General features: G+C 43.9%; 1 protein-coding gene across 2 annotated transcripts in view; it reads left to right on the top strand.

Annotated features, from left to right (window-relative positions):
• The window catches only part of TMEM132D (transmembrane protein 132D), a 399,506-nt gene that overhangs the window by 151,217 nt on the left and 223,442 nt on the right, over positions 1–24,847 (top strand). The window lies entirely within an intron of this gene.

Raw genomic sequence — 24,847 nt, 5'->3', positions numbered from 1 at the left:
ACTTAAAAATAGCTTTGCAATATATTATTATGTCATCAGTGGTTTAAAAAAAAATGTACAGGCCTGTGCCAAAGTCCATTGAAATCCATGGAAAGATTCCAGTGACTTCAGTGGGCTTTGGAGGAAGTCCCAGTTCCTCAGCTGCAGCCAAGGAGTATTCAGTGCAGCTGAGCAAGAGCTGCACAAAGATGCCCCTTTGCATGTCTCAGATCCTGGTGCAACTCTACATTTGGACTCCTCCCCTGATACAAGCTACAGCAGCTTCAGGGCTGCTCTAGCATGCACCAGCTGCCAACAGCCCCACCAGGCTGTTTTGACAGGTGGGGATCTCTGTGGCAGGGCCGCCCAGAGGGGGGGGGAAAGAGGGGCAATTTGCCCCAGGCCCCGAGCCCCACAGGGGCCCCCACCAGAGTTTTTCGGGGCCCCCGGAGCAGGGTCCTTCACTCCCTCCGGGGGGTCCGGAAAACTCTTGCGGGGCCGGGTGCAGGAGCTTCTTCTGCTCCCGGTCTTCGCCGGCGGGGGATCCTTCCACTCCGGGGCGGAAGGACCCCCCACCGGCGAATTACCGCCGAAGACGGAGCGGGACCCGCCGCCGAAGTTCAGCCCGGTCTTCGGTGGTAATTCGGCGGCGGGGGGCCCTTCCCTTCCGGGACCCGCCGCCGAAGTGCCCTGAAGACCCGCGGCGGGGACCCCCCTCCGCCGAATTACCGCCGAAGACCGGGCTGCACTTCAGCGGCGGGTCCGGCTTCGGCGGTAATTTGGCAGCGGGGCGGGGGCCCGCCCCGGGTCTGCGGGGCACTTCGGCGGCGGGTCCCAGAACGGAAGGGCCCCCTGCTGCCGAAGACCCCGGGCCCCCGGAATCCTCTGGGCGGCCCTGCTCTGTGGTTGTCCCAGCCAGCCTCCTTTTTTTCCTGCCATGCTGCCTTTGCTGGCCACAGGTATGGAGGGTGGTCTAGGAGCAGCTACCCTAGTTCTATGCACCTAGGATATCCTCCTGAGTCTGGACCTGCTAGTTTTAGGACCATTTTGTGCTGCTGGAGTAAAGGAAATCTACTGGAGTGCGGCCCAGAGTCAAGGTCCTTGATAGGTTAGCCATCAGCCCTGGAAATCTTGTGACTAGCCAGCTATTTCTCTAGATAGTCTCATTCCAATGTTTCTGGTTCTTATGGACTATTGAAGGGCAGATTCGATTGAGTCCAGAATGCAGGGACCCATGCAAATAATAATTTTTTTTTGTATTCATAAGTGTGTACAGTATCAGAGCCTTTGTTTGTTGCATGGTTCATATAATCAGTGGTCTGGATTACGGGGTATAGATCGTTTAGTGTGATATAAGTGATGGAATGATGAGCTATACGGACTAATAATACAACAGAAAGGTAGAGCTGGATGAAACGTGGACTTTCCTGTTCCCGGGACATTTTGACATGAAACAGTTTGCGCCAAGATGTCAACGTTTCAAACCGTTTTATTACAACATAAACAGGAGGCACTTTGATCTAGAAAAGAACGTAAGACGTGTCAATCAGTACTAAACAGCCACTGCCCGTAATGTTTTTAAAAATAAAATATAATATGACAAAATGTAATAGTTGCAATAGTGTGTGTCAGTAGCAGTGCATGTTCTGGTAGCATATTCTATGCACTGCTACTACTGCTGACATCGTGAAATAATGTACAAATAGTATAAAAATGAAAAATAAATTAATTCTAAGTGAGATTTCAACATTTTCTCAAAACAAACAAACAAAACCTTTTTGAAATATTTTTGCAGGAATTTTAATTGAAATTGACACATTTTTTCAGAATGATCTGATTGTGAAGAAAATGGCATTTTGTCCTGTTCTACAGAAGAAAGCTGACCTGAGATGTTTGTTAAGAATACTGCTCTACAACAATGACCTAAAGCAATGGTCTTCTGCACTGTTAATCCCGTGGGCTGAGCCATTAATATTGATAATGTTTGGGGTTTTTTTTAAAACAGGAGAATGTCCCCCCACCCCCAACCAAAGTAATTAGAAACACAACTTCTGTTCTGTGGGTGGCTAATGGAGTATTGACGTAGTGACTTAAAACATTTAACTGACTTTCCATAGTAATGTCCATGACAGCCTTAAAAGGGTAACAGTTTTAATCCATAAACCTTCTTCCTGTCTGTTGTTCATGGACATGAAGAGGCCAGGAGGCAATTTAACATTGCTATGAAAATATTACATTCTGAAGAAAGTTTGCTTGTCAACATTTGTCTTGGACACTGATGATCAGAAATCTTATGTCAGGAAGTCCAGTGTTATGACAGACCAGTGATGTCCTGTGGTGTTGTAGAAGGTGGTGGGGATAAATCGCTGGGCTATCCTCTAGTGGATCCACAGACTGAGAAGCACCTGGTTCTTAGGACTTTCTAAATCACTGCATAATTTTCCTCGTTCAGTTCAGCTGGAGGTGTGAAACATCATCTGCTCATGCCTAGCAAATGTTTCATTTTCTTCCTACGTTTCCATATTTTCCCTAATTACAGTATACACAGCACTTGCAATGTTCTCCTTCCTTGTGAGTAAAATGTCAAAGACTTGCTATATAGAGGGGGATTTGGGTACATAGGAATTACCTTCCTGGTTCCCACCAATGGTCCATCGTCCCATCCTTGATAGTTGCTGGTATCAGACTCTGCAGAGGGAGTATATAAAACTCTGATAATGGCCAGCGGTGTGAAAACATGTCCATGGGGAAAGCTTCGGCCTAACGCTACTCAGTTAGTGATTGTGCTCTGAAGCGTCGGGGTTTGTATCCCTTCCACATCTTTATTTTTGTTAGTAGAACTGCAGATATCATTGATATCAATGTTTCATTTTGTTCAAATCCTGCTAAGCTCTTTCCTTTAATAAAATGTTAGGGCATTGAGTTCCACAGGTTAATTCTGTGTGTGTGGGGGGGGAGGCTACTTTTCTTTGCATCTATTTTAAATTTGCTGCCTTTTAATTCCGTTCTATGTCCTCTTGTTCATTTATTATCAGAGAGGGTAAATGGGAGCACACACATGATCTTCTCTGTATCTCATTAATTTATATAGCTCTAGCATGTCAGTTCCTATTCATCTCCTCTCTAAACTAGATAGGTTCTATCTTTTTAATTTGTGCTCACGTGGATGGAAGCCTTTGCAAACCACAGCTTATTTTTGTTGCTTTGGTCTGCTATATCCTCTGAGAGAGAGAGAGAGGGTGACCAGACCTGACTAGGGGAGGGTGTGCTGTCAGGTTATTTATTATTATTATTGTTTTATTGTATTTACATTGTCGTAGTTCCTAAGACCCCAGGCATGAACCCCATGGTGCTAGGCACTGTACAACCCACAACAAAAAGACAGCTCTGGCTGCAGTCAGCTCACAATCCAAGTAATATTGGGATTATAATACGTTCACTATTATTCTCTAAATTTAATACAGCCTAGCATTCTGTTTGCCTTTTTTCACCAAACAACAAAGTGGTGCATTGAGCAAACACTTTTATTGGACTGTCTGCAGAACCTAGCTTATTGTTCCAATCGTTTTTTATCTGAGAGCTTTCAAACAAATATATTAGTCCATCCAGCCCTTTTTTGAAAGTATATGATTGTTCAGATAGGAGGAAATCTGTTTGACAGCTGTCATTAAAAAGCATTGTCCTGTCCTGATAAGCAAAAATGAGCCCCTTTCCATTGTGTTCTCGAGGAAACCTTTATTCCAACTAAAGTGAGCTCAGAGGGGTTAAACCATTAAGCCAGACCATCAAGGCTTTCTTTGAGTGTATCGTGTTGTGCAGCATTGTTAAATATTATTATGTACTTTGTGAAATTACAATAAATAGAAGTTGCCTTACTGTTGTAGGATGTTGTTGTAGGAAAATCTGAGAGAGGCTGGTAGCTCTTAGTGCTCAAATGTGTGAATAATAATAATACTTTGTACTTACATGACACCTTCTATCTGAGCATCTCAAAGCACTTTGCAGACATCAAGAGAGGGGCTGTTTTGAGCATAAATTAGATAATGTCTTTAAAGTGCTTTGAACGTGAAAAGTGCTGTATGAATGCTAAGTAGCAGTATTATTTATTATCAGCTCTTCTCTTATTATGAGAAATTAAGGCCCACAACATCCCTGCGAGGTAGAAAAGTATTTTGTCGCTGAAGAATGGAGAGTTCCAAAGCTCCATTTTCCGATTTTCATCATGCTTCAGTGTTTTGAGAGCCCAGCCTGAGACACCTAGGGCCAGATTGTCAGAAGAGCTGTGCACCTGCACCTCTCGAAGGCAATGAGAGCTTTGAAGGTTGATCATCTCTAGAAATCAGACATCAAGGGGGAAATAGTGTCTGCATTGAAGCAATGGGAATTTTGCCATTGACTTCAGTGGGGCCAGGATTTTCCCCCGGGTGAAATCTGGGTACCCCAAATGAGTGAGCATGTTTGATCATTGAGTGACTTGCCCAAGGTCACAGAAAAATTCTGTGGTGAAACCAGGAACATAACCCAGATTCCCTGAGTCCCAGTCCTATTCTTTAGCAGCAAGGAAATCATTAATATGCAGGTGTCTAGCTTGTATTGTGTAATCTACTGACACAAGAATTGTCTCCTAATTTCAAGACTTTGTTGACCTTTTTAATCAAACTTGAAATTAAAGCAGGTCTAACTCTCAGGACAAATGGCTCCTTCTTTTTAACTCTGATACAGTCATTTCTCTGCTTAGAGCACTGCAGATTAACTATCTTCAACCATTTTTGCACATACTATGTGTATTTCAGTGAAGCAATAAAGAATCTAGTCAATGCCACTTTTTTGCCACAATAATATTAACACATTTGGAATACCATGGCATACAGTCTCCTGGTCCTAACTTTTCTTTTTTTCTCCCAAGAAGAAAGTAACAGGAATTTATGGGATCAGGGTAGCACAGCAAACCTCCTTGTAATCTGGTTCTTGTGGAGTAGAATTGCTTTACTAAGATGCCATTAGCAGAACATTTTGCCATGACTAAACAGCAAAGTAGTAGCTTGAGTGTAGCCAACTTCTGCCTGTGTAAGTCAAAAGGTTGGTCCATCCACCTTTTATGCACCCACCTGAGGCTGATAAACCTTCTCTCTCTCTGGTTTAATGAAATTTCCCTTTTGAACTTTGGAAGAAAGTTCTGAAGTAAATTACCCTAACTGACCTCAGAACTTGTTTGGTATCAAAATAATTTTACATTATGTAAAGCAAGAGGAACATTTCCGATATCATGCTTGAATTAATTCTGAACCAGTTTATACCCAGTGTCACTCCAAGCAGACAGTGCAGAGGCGAGTCAGGCAATTTGCACAGGGACAGCAACTTGGAGAGTTGGCACTGAAGAGCTCTTTAAATTCCATGTACGGTGTATGTCATATGACCTAATGGTTTGAGCACCGGGCTGCGACCCAGAAAATCCTGAATTCTCAGGTCTTCCACTAACTCCATTGTAGCCTTGGGCTCAAGTCATTAAAAAAAACCCACTCTTACTGAAGTTTCCTCTTCTGTAACATGGGGGTAATAATACCTACTTCTCTGAAGTGTTGTGAGAATTAATTAATGTTTGAAGATGAAAACTCCTCTATAGCTATGTTATTAGTTTACTAATGAATAGCCTCTCAGTGACTTTGAAAGAGATTGTGAAGGTCACATACTGTAAATTCTACAAAGTCGGTGAGACTAAATAGACTTTTTTATCCCTTTCTGTGTTTCAATGAGATTTTTACTGTAAATTTCTATTTCATCACTCTTTTCCTGCTTCATTTAACAGCCCGTACTTTTAACTAGTTAACAGTGTGTGTACTCCTGTGCCACTAGTGTGTGTTACAGTGTTTGTTACAGCTGTGTTGGTCACAGGATATTAGAGAGCCATGATGGGTAAGATCTGCTGTTGGACAAACCTGCGTTGGTGAAAAAGATTTCAAGCTACACAGAGAGCTTGTCTCTTTCACTGACAGAAGTTGGTCCAATAAAAGAGATTCCCTCACCCACCGTGGCTGTCTAATGTATTTTTTTGTTTTAATCAAACCCTTGATTAGCACATTGAGAAAACTCAGGACTTCGGATCATCTCATAGTCAAATTATAAGGAGGCTTGGGAAGAAGCTGTTAGCTCTTCCGTCTGTCCGACAGATGACTTGCTGGGATGCTTGCAGATATGGTAATGCCTCCATTTATATGTCACTACGCTGAGCAGCAAAGAGAGTGACCCACTTTTCTAAACCTCGCTCCAGTAAGTTTTAAACATAGATTGACCCTGCTCTATGATTCCTCAAGGACAAACTTAATGAACATTTGACACCAGATAATTCATTCTAACTTTCTATACCATAGTTATTGCACACCAGCTAAAATGGATAAAACATGTTAAATGTGTTGCTTGTCTTTGATGCTCTCCAGTGCTGTTCTTGGCTCTTCTTCCCTTCAGTCCATTTGTTTAGAGCCAGGTGTAGGGCAAGTTAATGGCTGTACTATCTTACAGTGCTCCAGTACATGCATGAATATGTATAGTGGCAATCCTGTCAGAAACAGAGTCTCCTAGAGGGAAGTTCTTCAAATTAACCTTCACAATGGGCTGTCATATGAAATCCTTTGCTGTTATTTTTGTGAATCATTTTAGTAACTCTCCTCCAGCAGTAACCCCTGGACTCCATGCATATACCTTTGGAGACAGAAAGTAGTTTATTCAGCGAAACCTAACGATATTTGCCAAACTTTGGGGCTGTTTATAGGACTATAGTTCCCCCTAGAATAGTTATCTTCCCCCTCTTCTAGAGAGGATGGTTTCCTAAGATAAATGTTGCATGCCAAACTGAGAGTATATGTGGGCAGTCTGCTATCTTGACCACTGCCAGGAATGGAACAAGGGACCTCCAGAACAAAAAGCAAGCACCTCTGCCTCTTGACCTAAAGACCCAGCTCAAAGGCTAAAGATTCACATCCTTTGTGGATTGGGCACAGAAAGGGACGCTGACCCATGGGTAACCTGAGCTCTCTTCTCAAAATCTAGCCCCTGTGCATCATGGAGCTCCTCCCAGTGAGGTGTTCAGTATTTCAAGCAAACAGTACCAGCTACTGTGCAATTATACGGATAGAAGAAGTGCACGGTATGACGGCTTTAACTTCAGTGAGATACAGTTGAATTACAAGTTTCCCCATGAATCTAGTAAACTCCTGGTGGACTATAATCCTTACATTGTGACTGGTCTTGCAACTGGGATTACTGAGATATTTACCCCCCAGCTTCTATTTTTATAAGTTTGCTTTATATAGAAGGAAAAGCAACGTGTCAGAAAAGAGACAGAGACATTTTTCATCAGTCTGTTATCAGCAGCCAACATTCCAGCCAACCGGAAAGAGGTTTTTAATAAAATATATTATGCTTCTTTTTCCATTCCGCGTCCCCCCCCGAGAATGCCATTCTTTGCACCACGGAGAGGTGACCGGCTGTTTTTTCTTACTCAAAGGTAAATAACACTACGGCTGCGGATTTCCAGTGTATTGCTAAGTGAGAAACTTGTAAGTGGGTTTTAGTACTGCAGGAAGGTGCTGGGTTGACAGCCCTGGGAGCTGAAATTCGCTGTCAGTCGCAAATCCAGAGCCCAGTGAGTCTGGGTCCCTTGCCAAGGTCGATCCTCAGCCCAACGGTGTGGAGGAACGATCCCGTAACTCAGTGTCTTACTGTCTCCTGCGGGAGAGAGAAGAGGAGAGGATAATTAGCAGGGGAACCCCCAGCCCTGCCCATACCCCACCCCGCTCCTGTCCCAGGCATGCTGTTATGCATGGAGCTCACGCAGTGCTAGGTCTTGTGCCTCTCAGGGAATGTTCATCGCAGCATCCAGACCTCACGTCGGGTCCCTTGCCAAGATATCCATGGTGGGGGACTGGATTGGCATTTTTATTCACACAGCAGGTAGAGCGTGGACTATGGCTCACGTTTTCTTGCCATCACACTGCTCCTATGCCTCCTTGCTCAGGGAAGGCACCTCGAGCCGTGAGAAACCCACTGCTCCTTCAGCCACTGCCGACCTCTGACCACAGAAGGCACCGTTCAGGGATGATTTCAGATAGTGCAGGAAACAGCTAAGCCCATTTCACAAGTCCTGCCCCCTCCTCCCCCTCCTGGGTGGGTTCGCAGCTGTGAAATAATCGACCTTGATGTTGGCTCGCAGCACAGGAGTCACGTTTCAGTCCGTTTTCTCACAGTAGGGCCTGTGCCAGCAGGGGCCATTGCTTAATTAGTCTCTCTGCCTCAAATTGCCTGGCTTGAACGGCACTTATAGAAATCAGTGCGGGGGCCGGGTGTGACACATGCAGTGCTGTCTTTATTGTGGGCTTGGAACCATTCTTCAAAGGGACCTTTGTATTGAGATCCTGGGTGTGAAATGGCTGATGGGCTGTTAATTCCAATGCAGCAGAATACATTTCTGGTCACCCTGGACCTTGGTTCATCACTTCCACCCCGACAGGCTCAGAATGTGTGTTTGTGTGTGTGGGAGATGCAGCTGGAAGTACAGGCTTTCCACACCAGTCCTTTGAGGGCCTTTTCCCTCCAGCACGCCAATTTGCAACAAAACATCCTGGGCTGATGGGTGGGTCTAGAGAATTTACTTTCCCTTCTTCTAGCGGCTTGCGGGCATGCTACCTTCATCTCACAGGCTAAGCAGCAATGGGCCAGCTCAACGCTTGCAGTGAAAACCTCCCAGCAATGTATGTGATTCCACAGGTGATGGTACTTCCCTATAGAGACAGCACTGACCCAGTGTCCCAGAACAATCTGAAGGGCTGTTGTGTTGCAGTCTTTCAAATAATCCATATAACAAAGGTTAACGTCTGACCAAAAGGTGTTAAAAATCTGATTGGGGGGTTCTTTGTTTTTTTCCCCTGAAAGATCAGGAATCTTAACCCCGGTGCCCTGGCAAAAAGCCAGTGTTGTGCCAGCTAGAGTTACCAGACCTCCAGGATTGTCCTGGAGTCTCCAAGAATTAAAGAATAATCTTTAATTAAAGATTATGTCGTGTGACGAAATCACCAGGAATAAGCCCAACCAAAGTTGGCAACCCTACTGCCAACCTTCAGTCACCCAGCCATTTCACTTGAATACCTGAGGGGTGCATTATGGTTTGGCTTGTGCGCCTGCACCAGGAACAGAACTGTCTTACGGCACTTACTGACTTCTGTCCCTTTGGCGGCGCATCAGGAGAAGGCCGGGGCTCAGAAAGGGGCCAGGTACTACACCCTGTGAACATCTGTACGCTCTGTACTGAGTCAAGATTTTAGCTGGACAGTTTCTTAGACAATCGTAGATTTAATCCTGTCCCTAAATTAGGGATTTCTTAAAAAAAACCCAAACTAGTTGTTGCTACCACATGACAAAATTCATTAACATACCGAGTACTGTGGGTGTGATCCCCATCCCACCTGTGCTGGATGAACGGGCTCTAAAAGACTCAGATCTGGCGGAGAGAGAAGTTTGCCGGTTCAGGAACCCCTTGAAGCCCTGGTATAGGGTGGTCCCGGGGAGGCTGCTATAACTTAGACAGGCTCCCAGGACTGCCCAAATTCTGCAGGGGAGTGCTATGGCCCCTGGAGCAGCCCGGTATCAGAAGGTCAGGCGAGTGGCTTACAGCCACTTTAGCCACCCAGCAGTTCTGCGCTGCTCCTCTGAGAGGAATCTGCCCCTGGCCTGTCCTCGTCGGACATTATGCCAGGCTGGCTCAGCTAGCCAGGGAGGAAGGAAAGTGCCCAGATCCAAGGTGTCTAAAAGAAGTGGGTGGCTCTTACTCTGTCGCACTGCCCCACGCGGGTGTTTAGTCCAAGTCACAAGCTAGCCCCGTAGCAATCTGCAGTACAAGGTAATGTCCGGGTGAGTACCTGGTTTGCTGCATGTTGGCAAAGAGAGCTCGGAGCCAAAGAAGTGCACAGGTTGATTTTGATAGTGTGTGTCAAAAACACCCACTACCAACAGTGAAGCCCTCCCGCCAAACCATTCTGGGTCCCATACTGCCACCGGGCATAGCAGAGGAGTTAATTGATCAGTGGAGATGTAAGGCAAACTATGTACATCCAGCAGGGGCTGGGGCTTTATGGATCTGAGCAATAACTTAATCCCGAGGTAGACTATTAATTTCCTTCTTAGTACAAACATACGGCTATCCCACGCTGAACAGTTGCATTCTGCTGTGTTGTAAAATCCTTACCATCTAATAGGAGCATGGGGATTCGTCAGTCTGCAACTCACATTTCATATAGACTGAAGGAAGAGGCGAAAGCAATTTGTTTCCAATCAGATGATGGTTTAGGCTGTGTCTCTGGGTCTCCTCTGTTCCCTGAGGGGCCCCTCCACAATTACCCCTCCTTTGCCCCTTGACCTTCACACTGTTCCATTTGTTGCATCACTCCCTGGCATTTCTGATTTCCCCTTTTCAGTGTCTTGGGCCCAAATGATATGGCTCCTATTTCTCCACGCTTTTTGTCACAGCAACTCCGAGTCTGAAGATTTCCTTCTCAGGAGCCAGTGCCTACTGGTGTCAAACATCCTCCTCCCCACTTCAGATTGTCAGAAGTGGTCACTGATATTCAGTGCCACAATTTTTGGGTGCCTGGCTTTAGACACTTTTTCAGACGGGACGAGCAGCCACATTTCCAGCTGATGTCAATGGGAGGTGTACGTACTCAGCACCTTGGGAAATCAGGTGTACCCTGTCTCATGTCAGGGCAAACTGAATCGAGGCACTGAAAATCAGTGGCCACTTTTGACATTTTGGGGGCCTGCGTACATTATTGAGGTTGGGCAGGGAAGGTCCCTTTTTGCTGCAGCATTAGCAGTTCGCCACTGCTCAAGGCAAGTTACTAGTCTTGATGGAGCAATGTTCTGATGTGCAATGTCCTTTTTCACCATTCAGTTCACCAGTTCAGAAATTATGGATACTTCCTTCCCCTCCACCCCCAAGAGGCAACCGCAACCTTCAGTCATCTGTGATGCTCATGTCGTTGTCCCAAGTTATAATGATGATTTATTATTATTTATTTGTATTGCAGTCGTGCCAGTGAGCCCTAGTCATAGGCCAGGACCCCACTGCACTAGGCGCTGTTCAAACACAGAACAAAAACCTGATCCCTGTCACAAAGACCTCACATTGGTACCTTCTATAGCTTCAAGAAGTTAAACAAGTATAACAGTTTCCAGTGGCTGAAAGTGGAAGCTAGATGAATTCAGACTGGAACAAGGCATATACTTTTAACATTGAGTAATTAATCATTGGAACAATTTACCAAGGGTTGATCACTGACAATTTTTAAATCAGGATTGGATGCTCTAGGTCAAACAGTAATTGTTTTGGGAGAGTTCTATGGCCTGTGTTATGAGGAGGCCAGACTAGATGATCAAAGTGGCCCCTTCTGGCCTTAAAATACCTTCTTTATCATTGTAGCAACCTACAGTTTTCACTGGTCACCTCACCATACATTTTAACAGAAATGTCTCTTTTTAAACCACGATTAAGAAAAACAACAAAAAAGAAGAATAACAAACTATAGACAAGTGAGATAGAAAGTTCTTTAGAAAAGCAAAGCACAGGGTTCCTACTCCTGATCACCCTAAACCTCGTTAGTGATCTCATGCACCTGCTACTACCACATATGTATTTTCCTTTAGATAAGAGGAAAAAGTCACCGGTGTTGCCATTAATCTTAGAAATAATATCTTCATGTGAAACAATTTCTGTCACATCAGCACGCTGAGCTTTTAACAGTGGCACAAAAGAGCTTTTGCAGTTTTTAAAGATCAATCTCTCTGCAGAACCAAGGGTCATTGCAGTCCATTTATTAAAAAGACTTTGTAGTCCCATGTACCAAAGAAAAGTCATATAGCCAATATGATTCTGACTCAGTCAATAGTTTATGATTCCATACTGTGTTTTATGAAATGTATAACATTTGACCACTTGCATCTAATATGCAGACACAGCTAAGCCACATGTGACAAATTCCCACACTGATTCCTGGGCTGCTAACATGCATTGTAAGTTCACATTGGGCTCATTAGCAGATCAGGTAGTATAGTCTAATATATTGGGTTATTTTATGCTGTGATGAGAGACACTTAACTCTCATTCTCATCTCTCTTTCAGAGATTGAAATGCACAAATAGGATGAGATAGTCCAAGGAACATTGCATGAAATTTTGAGAGGAAATGAGAGGAGGATGCAATTATTAATATTGTTTCTCTTGGGGATTTTTATATATGGAGAAAATTACCAGTTACCTTTATGTCCCTGCAAAATGGTTTTAACTTGGGAAGCAATCAACAACCAAGTTTTTATCGAATTCCAGGTTATATCTGCATTTCTGCTTCACTGGACCACCAGAGCCATCTCTTGTAGCTCTTTTAACTCTGCTCTGGCAGGCACTGACGGTAAGTGCTGTGGGTAGCTACAGGACACGCCATGTGACTTTTCCTCCTCTTCCTGTTTGTACCCTACATTAGGGACAGAGAATAATGTTGGACTGTGTCATTATTGTATTAATTAATTGCACTCCCTTCTGCATCAGTGGCAGCATTGAGCTGTTAGGGTTGGCCTATGGCAGTTTTTGGGACTACTAGAACAGATGACAGAAAGGATGGTAAAGTACTTCACTATAATATATATATACACACACACACACATCGCATATGCTATATATAGAACAACAATTCCTATTGGAATTGCTAAGTGAATACCTGCTTTATGATAATCAAAATCCTTTGCAGTGATCCAGGTGTTTTTTCTTCTCCACTCTGGAATCTGTGTTCTGCATACTTGGTTTCACATGTTCAGCACTACAGTCTTGATGCTGAAAGCCTTCAAGTGGCTTCATGTAAATCCAATAGAACTACTCACGTGAGTAAGGATTTGCAGAATCAGGCTTTGTATTTGCTGCAAGGATTAAGTTGTGATGTTTCTTCTTCTTCCTTATGCTGTGTCTAGCCTGAGCATCTCACATACTTGTCGTTGAATAGAGGACAAATATAGGAGATAAGGGCCTGTTGGAAGTAAAAGGCTAATAGAAATGTTGTTTCGCCTGGATACAGTATTCTTCCTCGCTTTTTGGCATTAGCTAAAGTATAATGTTGCTTCTCTCTGTAAAATATCTGCTATATTCCTCCCTAGAGGTGGCTGCATTTCAGTGGTGGGCGAAGGGATTCTTGTATAGGTATGTGTGGTGTATGCACTGCCCACAACGTGCTTTATTATCTGCCGTGCTCAGAAGTTGCTAGGGAACAGTGTTGACCCATTTTCAGTGATCAGTCTACATTTCTTCTGTTGAGGTCACGCTTCTGTTTCATTCGTTGAGTGTGTCATCATTCCATACCCTGTAAGGAGTTGTGGATGAAAACCTGGAATAGCACAGGACTAGCCTGCTGAAATTTAAATTAAGCTTCTTAGTAAAGCAGTCTTTTATATCACCTCACCGCATTGATCTGTATGTCGAGAGTGTGACTGTGGCCACATACAAATTTCAGAGATGTCACTAGGCTAGACGACGGGGATAGATTTCCCCTTCTTCTGCTCCCAAAGCACTAGCCCCTGTCACTTGAGCCGCACCATTAACTGTAGCACTTTTAGGCCTATGACCCATAATTGAGCAATTCAGATTCTATCCAGTAGAGAGCAGAGTTATACACGTTAGCAAATGTATTAGAATTTTTATAAAATGTCCTGGGGTTCTTTGAGATAAAAGGTGCTATATAAATGCAAAATGCTGTTGTTATTGTAGCCTGAGTCTTAAACCTCTTGCTGTCTTTTAGTAGCAGTCTGTATACAGTTAGTTCATTCAGATCAAGGGAAGGCTGTGATGGGGGGCAGGATTTAAAAAAAAAGCAAGAAAACCAAACACCAAACAAACAGTAGCTGCAACACAGATTTTTAGGAGTGGGGAGCTGGGCAGTGAGTGTAGATCCAGTCAATAAGAGTTAAATCAGTAAAAGGAAATCTGCTAAATCTGGCAGTTAAAGGCAGTGTCTCTACCTGATTTCCCATGGTAAATGGAACCTTGAACAGAAGCCTCTGACCCAGAGAATTATGCAATACCTTTGGAGAAGGTGTGTCCCAGGAGATAGTGCACTGGACTGGGACTCAGGGGACCAACTCTGCCACTGGCTTGCTATGAGAGCTTGGGCTAGTCACTTCAGCTGTCTTGGCTTCAGTTTCCCCATCTGTAAAATAGAGCTAAACACGTCACTGTACACTCACTGTCCAGTCCACAGTCTACATTGCAGCTGCTGGTTTGTTTGTTGTAAAGTGCTTTGAGATCTATGCATGAAAGTACAGTTTGAGGTATTGTTGTTATTCCCAACCCTTCCTAAATCTGAATTGGGTTTTATTAAAATTCCAAGTAGCTGCAGGCTGAATGAGTTTGCTACACAGGATGGTAAAAGCTTTTGCAGCTATTCCACTTTTTTCTTTTACAATAACCTTAGCAAAAACACTAGTTAAGAATTTGCATAATATTTTTGCATACATGTACATTTTTAAATCTCTCTTTTTGGCCGTAGTCAGAAGCAAACCACAGGGTCCCTAACTTCCTCTAGACCAGCAGGCAAGCCCTGTTCATCTCTGGCTCCCGTTTTTATAAATAAATACACTCCTCCGTTCCTTTGAACACACACATATTTTGCTGTCACACTGAATTGTCCAATTATCTGCTGCTGGTTGAAAAAGTGGCATGCAGATGTGACAGGTGATAGTGAGTCACCATTACTGGCACTGCATTTCTGAGTGGCCTTTGGATAAACAGAAGATCAATTTCCTCTGCAGACTGTCCCCTAACTACCAACAGCACAAAGCCAGTCACTTCTCTGAAACCACCTGAGTGCTTGCCTCGTAATTCCAGCTGATACATGGCTATTGGCAGGGTCATGGTTTTGTCCTTTAATGAAATAAAACCTCATTAGAGTGTCCCTAGTTTATAACACCATCACTGCTAATAGCAGTATCTTAGCTAATTCCAGGAATGAGGTTTTGCTCGCTTGTAGCAGCTATGTCTATAATGTGACACTCGCAGGTATAATGCTGCTATTTCCCTGTTCCTCGCTGCTCTGCGATCCAGCTTGCCTCAAGTACAGTTAACATGATGAAGGCAGCAGGAGGATGCTACCAACAGCCATATTGCTATGCAGCGAGACAGCAGAAACAAAAGAGTTTCCTGCCTTTCCCCCTCATATTTGGTGTCCCTACATGTCAGCTGCCAGCACCCTGATGGGAATGCAGAGCTATTCTCATGACTCACACAGTTAGATCACGTTGGTCTCATTAGCTCTAGCTCAGGAGTGTAAGAAGTTGAGAGCTTTGCTAAGAAGTTGAGAGCTAGGGAAAGAGACAAGACGTGCTGCAAGGAAAAGCCCGTGGAACAGCCGGTTCAGATTAAGGCTCACATTTGTTGTTAATTAAGAATAAAGGAAAACCCTAGAATGCGGGTGAGTTTCGGCTAATAACACATTGTGTGTGGATTGAGAGTAGAGGGATCAAACCTGTTTAAATTTGGAGATCATGTCAGTTTCCATACAACCACCTGGAGTAGCCTTATAGCAGAGATGTTTACTTAAATGGCACATTAGCAATAGGGTTGCCACCATCAGGAGCATCTGGTGTGGATTTTCAGAACCTTTTAAGGTTCACAAAAACACAGTGATGTTGTATCATGATCTCATGTGACAGCCTGGTGATCTTGTCTTGGTATATCACGCCAGGATGCGGCGACACTGCAGCGTGTCCTGAGATTACATCACAACATCATAAAGCAACACACTTGTTCATCAGGGCATTTATTAACAAAGGGAACGTGAAGGTCTTTGTCCTGCAAGCTTCTGAGAACCCTCAATTTCCACTGAGAACTGGGGCCAAGTTTGTAAGGGTTTATCTAGTAAGTGAATGGAAGTCAGAGTAACAAACCTTAGGATATTTACCTCTGTTCTGAATCAACTTGTATTCTTCTCCCGCCTTTTACTCCTCCAGGGATGTTTGTGTTTTACAGTCTAATTTTCATCTTGCCAAACATGCTTTTCATATTAATTTTCTGACTGAACACTACAAAAATAAAATCTCAGCCCCCAAACACATGCAAACACAGAACCACAAGGAAGACAGACAGTTTTTGCCCAACTCAAGAGACATATATTCCAAAGACACCTATTTTATTTAACTCATGGCATGCACAGTTCATTTTCTGAGGCCTAAATTGGTCTCGTGCCCTTTTACTAATTAAATTTGATTATAAACCCTCTTGGGACTTATTTTTTCTAATATCCCAATTTGATTGGGGTGGTTCAAGTATCTGAGTGGAATGGTTTTTGCTCCTGAAATGTTAATTACATAGAGAATATGTTAGCTTTTGAGAGAGCTGCATTGCAAGCCCATAGATAAACAGATTGATTTAATTTTAATCTGCTTTCATGGTGGTGCATAATGATAGCTGGTTTCTGTCTCACAGGGCTGAAAACTACAGACCTTAATAAGAGTTTGTGGGTATATTATACAGCTTTAAATAGCTTATGTTGTGCTAGTCCGCTCTCCATAAATTATTCTAACTCCATCAGTATCTATAAGGGATTCCCGATTCTCTTCTGCTGTGGATTTTCAATCAACAAAGCTATTAGTGTAACTTGGAGAAACTTTGTGGCATCTTCTCTGAAAACAACTAGCAACATTGATTTGTACATGAAGTATCCTAGGGGGGGAAAAATCAGCTCTGAAAAAGCCAACTCATTGCAACTCGGTCCTGAAGGCCAAATCCTGCTATTTTTACTGAGCCAAAACTGATCTAAAATTAGAGGCCAAAACTTTCCAATCTGGGGTCCTCACATTAGGCTCCTAGATCCTTATTAAGGCTCTGCCCAAAAAGCGGCCTGGTTTTCAGAAGTGCTGTAGCTTTCATTGTGTTTGGGACATTCCAGTTTTATCCGTTCAAAGGGGGGCTGCCTGCAGGCAGCCCTGCACTTCTATGGAAAGCCCCTCAGATATGAGGGGTAGTTCCTAGTAAGAAAATCCTCTCTTTGGGGATTTCACTTCTCAGAGGCTCAGCTATCCTGCATCTATCCTGACCCCCACAGCTTTTGTGCTTCTGAAGGGTCATCCTTAACATGCAAATAAGTCCAAAATCTCAATGTGAAACTCACTGAAAATGGTAGGTTTCAGAGTAGCAGCCGTGTTAGTCTGTATCCGCAAAAAGAACAGGAGTCCTTTGGCACCTTAGAGACTAACGAATTTATTTCAGCATAAGCTTTCGTGGGCTACAGCTCACTTCTTCGGATGCATAACCGAAAATGGTGGCACTCTACCTGGAAGACACGTTTTTGCATGATTTCTATACAAAGGCATACATCTGCGTGAGGACCATGTTCTGCTCTGAATTAGCCCCACACAAGCAAAACCATGGGAGTAAATCAGGCAGAATGTATCCTTCAGAAGGTATAAAGTTCCCATCACCGTATTGTTTAGATGTTATACATGTAATTAAAAGTACAAATACCAAGAGAACAACACACTTTCCAACCACTTCTCATTGCATTATTGATTTGCACTGGATAATGTGATCAGTCCTGTCTATGGTAGAAATACAGCCAATCTAGTCTGCTGCCATCAATATCAGGAAAAGGGTTGTGCAAAGAGAGAGGTGGTCAAAGACGCCTTCTGTAGTAGACAGCCACCCATTGGGAATATCCCAGATTCAGAGATGCTCACCCCTAGCCCTAGCAGTCATGGTGAGGGAACAGGTTCTCCCTTACATAGGTAGGCCCTAGTCCTTTGAAGGCTTTAACTATTAGAAGCAGCACCCTAAAGCAGATAGAGAAGTTGCCCCCACCCCAAGGATGGGTTCACGAGACTTTTGAGAAACCTCTAGTGTGTGCTTAGAGACTTTAAAGGAACCTGCAACCCATCACTTTTCCTCTTGTTTCTGATTTCATTGTGAACCTTTCATTTGGCTTGTCCCTGACCCACCTACGCTGTCTGTCTGGCACTCTTTGTGAGGTTCTTTTCCATCTCCGCGTTATCTAGTTGTTTGCTGGGTTTCTTGTTATCCGATTCCAGAGATCTTGTTTGATGGTGCGGTCTCAGCTCTGTTACTGTAAAATAAAAAAATCCAACTAGAGAAACTCTTTCTGATTGTTTAAGTGGTGCCAATGTAAAGACACACATTTTCATGACTGGTCTCCAGGCAATCTGGTTGTGTTTCAGGTTAAACACATTCTAATGCATTTTAATAAGTCCTTTATGTACAAGCATCCTTAGGTGCTAGCACATGCAAGATAAGCAATAGGTTATTGCTGGGTAAACAGCTCAGGAGTCGAGTGAAGGCAGCATTCATAAGCGATGTTTTTCACCTTGATTTTAAATCATCTCTGGACCTGTTGGGTAGAAACAAGAGCCCCCTGCTTTAGTGGGGGGGATAGACTAGCCAGGGCTTTTCCGTCTCTAGTATAGGTCAGGGCTATTCTATTTGAAAGGGGGAAAAGGCTAGTACCAGCAGCACTCTCAGCATCTCCCCTCCCCCACTCTAAGCAACTCCTCCATGGCCACCGTCCTGCAGCAGGTCATTTAGTATCTCACTTGGCAGGTGTTAGCCCCTGAATGCTCCCAAGGTGGCTTCCGGGGGGCATTTCGCTGCTAGCTCAAGTTGCTACTTTCCTCCACTCTCAACCGCGCCTATCCGAAGCTTTCAGTTTGCTAACACAGCCCTTCCTTTCAGCTGGGTCAAAACCCCACCCTTTTCCCATTTGCGTCTAGCCTGTTGGTGCTTCCAGTGGACCATCTGCTGGCTTGGCTAACCAGCCGTTCAGACTGCTGGGCGTTAAAAACCTGAATGGACTGGTAAAAGCCCCTCACCCATGTGCCTCCAGCTGTCACTGCACAGGAGGGGAATACCAGGGACACAAGGAGTGTCACCTCTTGGAGTCAGAGACTGCTTTGGACAGTTCGGTACGACATCCTGGAACTGTCTGAGCAATAAAAAGTACAACAGACCCCTCGAGTCCTATATTAAATGGTTATAAATACCCAAGGATGGGTTCACGGGACTTTTGAGAAACCTTCATTTGTCCATTGCACTGTAACAGCCACCCCGAACGAGGTGATAGCTCGTGGAAGCACAGGCTCTCTCTAAATGGTGAAACTTTCCTGGGAACGTTTTCTTCGTCTTTCCCTTGAGCACCTGCAGTAATCGAAAACCAAAATCAATTTCACGGATTTGAAACATCTTTTTTTAGAAATGTTTTGGTGGGGTTTTTTTGCAGGGGGAGGAGAGTGAGCAGTAGCATGACAGCGGCGTGTTGCAGGCAGAATCCCTTCAGGGGTCACTCTTTCTGATTGTTTAAGTGGTGCCAATGTAAAGACACACATTTTCAGGACGGGCCTGGCCAGAGTCAGAATATCTGCCATTGCTTTAAGCACAACATGTCTTTGATCTCCCTTTACTGGTTTAAGGTGCCACAAGTACTCCTGTTCTTTTTGCGGATACAGACTAACACGGCTGCTACTCTGAAACTGGTCTTGGAGGGTGAATTCTCTCTTCTTCTTCTTTTTTTTTTTTGCTTCCCCTGGGTGTTTCAGACCCAATGCTGGGTTGACATTGTACCAGGGCACTTAGCGGCACTCATGCTGTACCACTGTTATTTTTCACCAGCCAGCTGTTCCATTTTATACAACACTTAAGTAACAATTTCACAGCCATTACCAGCCTGCGGTAATGACACGGGCTGAAAGCTAAGTGCTAACTGGTTGTAAACTACAAAGAAAACTGGGAGATGTTAAAACAGACACTTTGATAAATGAAAAGGGGCAGCTCCTGCATTTTAATTGCATGATTTGAAGCCTCTTTTTATCACTGGAGTAAACATGGTCTTTAGTGGGTCATGAGCTGGAATTGGGAAATCACGGTCTTTATGAGCTTAGGAAAACGTGTTTGATTTCAGGTGTGATGTATCAATTCAGGGAGTTCCCTCTGTACCTTCTTCCTCTCTTGCCTTGCACTCTGCCAGCACTGACAGGTTTTCAGTGGGTGAATTCTCCCAAGTGCACTGCTTATGTGAACTAATGTGTGAAGAAGATGGTAAGCTCCACAGAGGTCTGGTAGCTGCAGACCAGGAGTAAATAACATGCTGCAGCGTATATAAAGCAAACAATGATGCAAACTCTAGGAAATACGTGGATAGATGGTAGGCACTTTTCTTCACTGGATGGTTATTGAACATGCAGAGCTGAAGATCAGGGGGATTTCTTTGGCTGGTCAGTTGGCCTCTCTCTCTCGATCCCCGCCGTATATTACTAAAACCTGTTGTGCAAGTTTCTCCATTTTCACATATTAAAGCTAGTTGGAAAATGCTAATTACATAAGGAATTTTGAAAAAACCTCTTATTTTTTTATTTTTCACAGAAATATATTGGTTTTTTCAATTAAAAAAAAATGGTGGGGAGCCAATAGCCTGGGAGGGTGGGGGTGGGAAGTCAGGCTCCCAGCAGCGGGGCGGGAGAGCCAGGATCCTCTGGGCAGTACCAGGGCTCTCTCTGGGGAGCCTCCAGGCAGCAGCTCGGGTGGCAGTGGGGAGCTGGGTGGGCCCAGCCCAGCTCGGAGCGGGGAGCCCGGGGGCAGCCAGGCTCCAAGTGGGGGGCAGGGTGGGCACAGCCTGGCTGGGAGTGGGTAGCTTAGGGGGCAGCTGGGCTCTAGCTGGAGCCCCAAGCCCACCCCGATTACAGCCTGACTTTCTTGTCAATTTCACGGTTCCAGCATGGAGCCGTGAAATTGACAGGAATGACAGCCAACCGCCAGTGTAACTAACGCAGTGTCTATACCTACACTGCCTTGCCCTAACTAAACCAACGTAAGCCCTATGCCTCTCATGGAGGTGGAGTTATTCTGTCAGGGTAGTAGGGCACTTACATCGCTGGGAGCAAGGCTGTAGTGAAGACACTGACCTAATTAGGTTGACGTAAGCTGCGTTACATTGACCTAACACCGTAGTGTAGATCAAGCTAATGCAGTCTGCAGTGAGTGACTAAATGTGCTCGTCATGTGGTCCCTGACTCTGTCCTCCAATCGACATGCTGAGAGCTGTGAGTCAATGTGGAGAATGAAGGAGATATCTGTACTGTTTTTAAAATACCACATTTACCTCAGTTTAATTGCTTGATATTATTCTGCCCGTCTGCATGGAGTTAAATCAAAGGAGGATGTTAGGGGTAAACAAACAGGAAATGAAATAATGAGAGAAAATACCAAAGAAATTACCAAGTATCAAGTATCCTTAAGAGAACAAGGGGGGAGATACCTACCTGTCTGTTTCTAGCCAGGTTAAGAGTCTTATTTTTCCAAGGTCACAGTCTAAGATTAAAGGGACAGTAAACTGTTTAAGGCTCCTGCTTAGAGAGGAAGAAGTGGGCAGTTGGCAGCAGCTGTTGGAGGTGAGTCTCTGACAGAGGGTTCATCTTCACTGCACAGTTAATCTGGGCTTTTTCCCAGGTATTGGCAAAAGCCGACCTACCATCCACACAGACAAACCTCTGACCCAGGGTAGGAGGTGCTTTAAGACCAAGCTAGTTTACCACGATGGGAGTGAGGGTTAGAACCCGGTTTCCATTTTAACTCAGGCTGTAAGCTATCCATTTTGCAGTGAGGATGCGGGCAAAATTTCTTGAGTGCTGATAGTGCTCCAATGCCATCCCATGATTTCCTCTGACAGACAGACAAGTTCTCCCACAATTGATTGGGAAAATATCCTAGAGCATCTCAGCTCAAAGAACTATAGGAAATGCTCCCAGATGCACCTCGGTGAGTGCAGAAACAGAGATGACACAGTAACATGGGTTGAGCTTTGCAGTGGGGAGCTCACACCTGAGTTAGGCTAACCTGGGTGCTCAGACCCAGTTGCCAATCACCCAGGTTAACAAAGCAGCTTAGACACGTCATCATGAGAGAATGTGGCAACGCAGTGTGTTTTTCCCAGCCCAGAAGTAGCGGGCCTGGGTTGAACGGATCTTACCAAAAACTTCAAGGAAGGGATAAAGTGTAGGTGAGAACAGATGGGCATAAACTTTTGTTGATTTGACCGTTTCTCTGCTTTTTATATCTCTGTGGGTGAATAAACAATATGTTTGTTTTGAAGAAGTTGTTTTGGGGTCATATCAACCACAGTGGATCACAGGCTCCCAGAGAGAAGTTTTCTTGCAGGTGTCAAATACCTTTGGGCCTGTGGTGTTACAGGGGGCTGCAATCCAGAGATCCAGTCCAAAAGTGGCTGAACTGTGGGATTTTTCCCCTGAGAGAAATACAGAAATTGATGCCTGTGGGGTGCACTCAAGAGGGGCTGCAAAGGGGTCTAAAACACAGCTTGCCTTGTAGCCATGACAGTCAGACACAAATAAAAAACAAAGATTTGGAAGAAGTAAATTGAAACCTGACAACAGTCATATAAAAACTTCAAGTACCTTCAGTTTTAGGTCTGTTTGTTGACAAATAATGTACCTTTTGTTGGCATTAACTCAATCTCTTCCAGGTGACTCCTTTGTAATTAAGTGTGAGTGCCAAGGTAAATTGAGTGAAGAGAATTCTGCAGTGTAATATTGGCAAACAAAATACCTAAGACACCCCTGAGAAAATGAAGGAAACTGGCTTTTGTTGGAGTCAAAGCTTCGGTGGTAATTACAGGAGCATGTATAACTGACTGCTCTAAAAAGAGCTAGTAACCTCTAATTCTGTAGGAAACAGCAATCTAGTTCTATTACTGTTTTCAGTAAAATTAAAGGTTTAGGGCTTGTAATAGATGACTAAATTAGACCTTATCAAAACCCTTTTAAAGAAATTCTCATCCTCAGACTGCAATTACTCCGGGAAGGCACGCAAGAACCTGTGTTTGTTTTGAAACATCAGCAGTGAATGTCAAGGGTAAACAAGCTCAAGTTGTCTGTATGTTTGCGTGTCCATCCTGCTGCTTTGCTACACCGCACCATCTCTTAAAGAAATGCCGCTAGAAGATAACAAAGGAGAGAGAGAGTGGTTGCATCTGTATTTTTTGTTACTTTTAAAATTGTTTTCATATGGAAACAGAAGATTCCTTCTAAGTTTGTGGCTGCTTCTTTAGCAGAACTGAGACATTGGGTCAGATTCTCGTTTACACTAAGGCATCTAAGGAGAATTTGCACTACTAAGGTGATATAAAGGGGATCGGTGGCACATTCAAATTGCAGACATTTTGTTCCACTTCCACACTTTCTGATGCTGCAGTTGCATTTTCTTTAATTCGAACTAGTTTCTCTAACTACATGAATGAAAATGTATTTGTCCTAGAGTCAATCAAATATCCTTTCGTTGTACACTGTGAGAGACACTCATAATTCACAGAGAAATGTCTCAGTGTATGTTTTATTTGTGTGTGTATATACAGTTCTCACACACAGACACAGACACATACACACACACACAAATATTTTGGGCCTGGTTTTCAGTTTGCATGCATTTTGGGTGGTCATTTACACCAGGGAACAGTGGATGTAAAATGCTACTATTATGCTAAAGAGGAAAGATGGTCTGGCCAATAGTTAGTTGTACTAGCTTAGGCTGTGGGAGACCTGGGTTCAAAGCCCTGCACCAGCACAGATTTTCTGTGTGACCTCGGACAAGTTATTTAGCATTTCTGTGCATCAGTTTCCCAACTGCAGAATGGGGTAAACAGCACTTCCTTGCCTCACAGGGTGTTGTGAGGTGCTTACTGTGGTAATGGGGTGTATGTGCACATAGAGGTGCCTTATAGAGATTCATACCCATTTTGTACTGGTGTCAATGACTATGCTAGGAGTGGGGCAGCAATGATATAGACCAGGGTTCCAGTACGCTGCCTTCACAGAGTGTCCCAATCCCACCCTGGCATGCCATAATTAGCAGTACTCTTTAGGTGAGCACTCTGGAACGCTGCACCAGGAGTGCGTATGGCAGCGTGAATTCATAGTCATAGCTGCCTAATCCTGAGAGGTGCTGAGCACCCACAACGCCCAGTGAAATCATTTAGGCCCAGATCATTTAGGCTCCTAAATCCCATTTGGGCCTTACATTAGTTCTCACCCGTGGGACAGAAAGTAGGCAGAGCAGCTACAGAATTTTCCCATCACTGCAGCCATTGAGACTAGCTGGAGTTGAAGACTGGCATCAGTTTCCATCCACCTTCTTGTTTTTCTTTCTCTGGCACACTCTAGTGAACCTGCCTGGACTGCAAGCTAATTTCCCTAGCTGTGATCAGGCCATTTGCCCGTCTTCCTGAGGGATCTTTATAACTGGGCTATGAATGGACATTGCATCCTGCGTATGATGCAGCATATTGTGAAATTGGCATAGGAGACTGTGAGCACAAATTATCTGGTCTTCACATCATAATTCCTACTGCCCATAATTCCTACTGATGAGCTAAGGAAATTGCTAAATAGTAATAGCTACCATTGTGCTATCAGAAGAATAAAATAGATACCACCTACAGCATCCAATTTTTAGAAGGAATCCCATGTCTGTTTTTAATCTGTTCTTAAAAGATTCCATAGGAAATCTTGTGGAGCGGCAGAGCCAGTAATGCTTTCTACCATGCTTGCAAAAAGTATCCCTCACATTCTTTTTGCTTTCTTAATTAAGGACTTGCCAGCGTGCTGAATGCATTTTGTATATGATATTTTTAGCAAATGTAATTAAACTGGCATCTCGTGACATCTCACGTATTGGGATATTTGACCACAATGTTTTTTATTTTAAAAAAAATCTTTGAAAGCTAAAATATAACATCACTGGAAACTCCCAATTCACCAGCATGAAATAAAGCTGG

This window comes from Mauremys mutica, chromosome 16 (assembly GCF_020497125.1).
Source record: "Mauremys mutica isolate MM-2020 ecotype Southern chromosome 16, ASM2049712v1, whole genome shotgun sequence".
NCBI classification, from domain to species: Eukaryota; Metazoa; Chordata; order Testudines; family Geoemydidae; genus Mauremys; species Mauremys mutica.
This window is presented reverse-complemented; position numbering and strand designations above follow the sequence as displayed.